The sequence below is a fragment of the Mercenaria mercenaria genome, chromosome 9, assembly GCF_021730395.1.
Source record: "Mercenaria mercenaria strain notata chromosome 9, MADL_Memer_1, whole genome shotgun sequence".
Classification (NCBI taxonomy): domain Eukaryota; kingdom Metazoa; phylum Mollusca; class Bivalvia; order Venerida; family Veneridae; genus Mercenaria; species Mercenaria mercenaria.
This window is the reverse complement of record NC_069369.1, coordinates 7,486,451-7,490,683: the sequence shown is the minus strand read 5'-3', so window position 1 is coordinate 7,490,683 and position 4,233 is coordinate 7,486,451.

Sequence of the window (4,233 nt, the reverse complement as noted above, 5' to 3'; positions counted from 1 at the left end):
GGGTCTGCGCTTTTCATGGGACCCAACCAAAAGATTTTTTTAATTTTTTGGCATTCTACCTTTAACTTTTGTTTCGTTGGTCGCCCTACCCTATCGCTTTAAAATTATAAGTATTTTTGTTCTGGATGGTGTAATGTTTTTTTGTTGTCCCACGCGAGCGCAAAAGACGACGAGGATTTTAGAACTTGTAATAAATGTTTTTTTTTGCTTGACATACTAACTGGCGATCGTAGATTCGGGAGTATACAGCACAAAAATAAGTTAGGTGGCAATATGGGTTTTTGTACAGTAGCATTCGATGGTGAGTACCCGGTTGACTTTGTAAGAACTTCTAACGCTAAAAGTAGAAAAGGTATATGGTATCCCAAACACGTTGTTGGTTTTTATTTTTGGTAACATCGCTAATGCTTTAAAAAATTTTTTACATAGCCGTTAGTCTGAAATGGTGAACAGGCGTCATATCGATGTAAATCTGTTGCACAGTTCCTGAAAAAATGAGATTCAAATTGTCTCCCCCGTCTGTTTCGATATGTTAGGTACTCCAAAGCGGCTGATAAACTCTGTAAAAAACTTCATACACACTAGCTAACAGGGTTTGGCATTGGTCAATTCTATCCATTTAGTGAAAAAGTCAAAGACTCCCCAGGATAAATCTTTTCGGGGTTTTACACAGGTATGGTGTAATATATCTATGCCGACTCTCTCTGCGGACAACCCCTTGATATTGTTTCATGCTAGCTTTGGGTCGAATCTGTGGGAAATTTTTGGATACACACGTTTTACATTGGGGTTCCCTTTGTTTACATCCTGTTTCAATTTCCAAAAAAATTGTCTCTGTAACTTTATTTTTGTCTTGGTATTGAGTGTAATTTTGGCTAGGTGCCCTCTATTTTGTTTAAATTTTTGTTTGATTTTTAATTCTGAGTGTTATATTGTTATAGGCAGGTCTGCTCTTTGTCCCCGCTGTCACAGTCCTTACGCATATGTCCATTTTTACCGCAATGAAAGCAAACAATTTTGCTTTTATTATTTGTTGGCTTACTAGGTTGTGGAGTGTTGTTTTCTATCTTTGCTAGTCTATCTTCTATATTGTTAATACTCATGTGTTGGAAGGCCTGCTGGTAGTCATTATCTCTAATACCACGACTGAAGCTCATGCTCTTCCTTCTTTCTTGAAGAAATAGTTGACTTTCTAGGGTCGTTAATACAGCTTTTTGTAGAGTATCTGGTCTAGATTGTTGTACGTAAAATCGCAACTTACTATCATCTAAAGCTTGTAAGAAATATGTGATAGCTTCTTGATCTACTGTTAAAGATGTAGTTCCTGGGAATGATTTTCTTGTTAGTTCTTTAATGCTAGATGCCAGATCTTGAACAGTCTCATTTTTCTTCTGTCGTCTGCTCCTTAACTGCGCTTTGTACAGGCTACTCTGGTTATTAGGTTCAAACATTTCTTTGAGGATCTCCTTCACCCTATCATAGTCATTTTGTTCATCTACTGAAATGCCACTTAATGACCCAAGGGCCTTGCCTCTCAAATTAATCATTAAATTCATGGCTTTATCAAGGTTTGATCATCAATTCATTCTGGCTACAAGTTCAAATTGTCGCAAATAATTTTCAAATGAGGTGGTACCTTCTTAAAGGTTGGTTATTACTACAATATCCTACGTCCATGTTTCTAGGCGCCATAGAAACATGTGAATCATATTTGTCACCTGTCGCTAAATGTGATTGCCTAACGTCCGAATAAAACCTAGGGTTGTTATAATTGCAATCATTAAGTCTACTTATACTCGGTTGTGTCATAGACACGGCTGCAATATCTCTAGACATCCGTACCGGACCATCAGTAAAATAATCATGTCCTTTATCCCCAGGGTCTCTGCTTGAAGCCTGTCGTACCCTAGGTGTCGTTGCCACCTGCCCGTGGTTCACAAATACTTGACCGTCAGGTAGTGTGTAAAACTCATGCGACCACCCCGAACCCTCAAGACTTGCTTGCTCGTAATTAAACTGAGGTCGGGACCTTTCAAGGACCAAAGGATTTACTGGGTAGGATTTTGTTGCAACCTGGGCTCTCATATTATCATAACCGTGGCCACGGCTTTCTACATTAATGGTATCCTTCATTAGGACACCCTCAGCCCCACACCTATTAATTTCTTCATTCCGCAAACATCTGTACTGATTGCGTACAAGTTCGTCATTTTCCTTAATGTAATGGTCCATTACCGCCCCGGACACAGGCGGTTCTACCCGGGTCCGTCTATCCGGGTTAGTCTGTATCTGTCTTGGCCGTCTAAAGGTCACTTCCCCGCTCGGAGTCGCCAAGATTTCCTCATCAAGACTATCGTTTTCCCTAGGAGTGAGTGGCGTTCTAGATTTTCTATCGTAGGTTGTATTTTCATTTTGCTGGTTCTGATCATGGTCATCTTGCTGAGGTTTATCTGTATTTAACTCAATTAAGTCATATGCTGACGTAGGGGGTTGATCTCCACTCATCATGGTATCTCTAGGTTTGCTGACAATGTCTAAACCTAATAATCAATGAAGGACTGCTCAAAATCTATTAAAATCTGTAAGGACTCAGTTGTTTGGGGTTGTACTGTATTAGACGTATAGATGAAGAGTTGCACTGTATCAGCTAATCTGAAAATTTCTAAATATGTGTTTATTTATTATAGGAACAAAAAAAATATTTTGAAGTCCACTTAGGGTTCAGTTGTTCAGGGTTGTGCTGTTTTCAGGAGGTCATATATACAGGGTCTCACTGTACCAGCAAATCTAACAAAAAAAATATATATCTATCTAATTCTGTCTATTAAATGTAATTATAGTGATGAAATAGATGATCAGTCTCCCTGCTGTGATGAAAGTTGCACTCTATGGCTTCATAATATTCTTAGTCTACAAATTATGTAATTTAAATTATTCTTCCAATATTTAATGTATTTGAAGATTTCTTCTCTAAATTAGCCAAGATTTCACCAGTCAAGCAAAAACACGCGAAGAAAAGTAACTCTGTCAATAGGTGTAACAACCGTAGTACGCGTAGTCTCCCTTTGTTTACAAAATTGGGCGGAGTTGACCTTGACGGTATGTTGTTGTTTATCGAGTTAAAATGTAGGGCTGACTGAATATTTCTTTATGAATTATCAGAGAAAAGCTTCAGAGACGTAGGTTCAAATCCCTGCCTAGCTGCACACCAGTGTGACGAAATATACGAGGGTCTATGTTTATTTCGTCGCCTAGACTCGACGGCTTTCGTAGTGTGGGTGGAGAAATCTCTCAAAGTTGTGGTAACGTGACTAAGGACTAAGGTTGAAATCTATTGGGGGTGGACTATATATTTGTAGTTGAAGTTCTATAATTGATGATCTATCTCTGAAGTCGTAGTTCTCAGTAGGTGTTGTGATTCAGACTAAGACTCAAGGTCTTGTCTTTCTGAAGGTGATATAGCTGCTGTTCTATGACTAAAATGTCACAGGCTAGAGTCGCAGTTTGAACGCAAATGATTACACCGTATAACAGTTAAAATAATTTATTTCATCAACAATTTAATTCAAAGGTGCATTAATTGATCAAAGATGAATTAGAAATATGTTCGTTATTCAAAACATAAGCTGTCAGACCTCAAAAATTAACAAAGTCCTTGCGATTTCTAAAGTGGCAATAAATTTAGAAAATGCCCAAAAATAACCGGGCATAAAAATTTACTAGATGATTTAAACACTTTAAGATGTTTAAATTGTTAAAATTTACCTTAATTTCTGTATTTTACGTGATTTTCCTAAGAATTTAAGAGTTAGACAAAAATGCTGCTCTACGATAGGAAAACTAGAAGGCGACTGCCAAGAACTGTTTTGGGCGTTCCGAGCCGGTGACGCGCATATGCATTCACCGTGTCAGAGCCGATGCACATCCGCAGTGCATGCAACTGAGCCGGTGGCCGAACTTTCAGAGCCGGTGCACATGCGCAGTGCATGCAACTGAGCCGGTGATCGAAGTCTCAGAGCCGATGCACATGCGCAGTAACGTATAAGAGCCGGTAAAGATACCCGTATAATATTTAGCAAAGCCTCACGTACGCGTTGAACTGACATCGATAATCCATCGACGCATGCGCAGATAAAGACATGTGAGAAAAGGAAAGTTGAATTAAATGAATTATTTTTTAAAAGACAGAACATGAAATAACTCACGCAATCATTCCACGCGATGACAGTCACT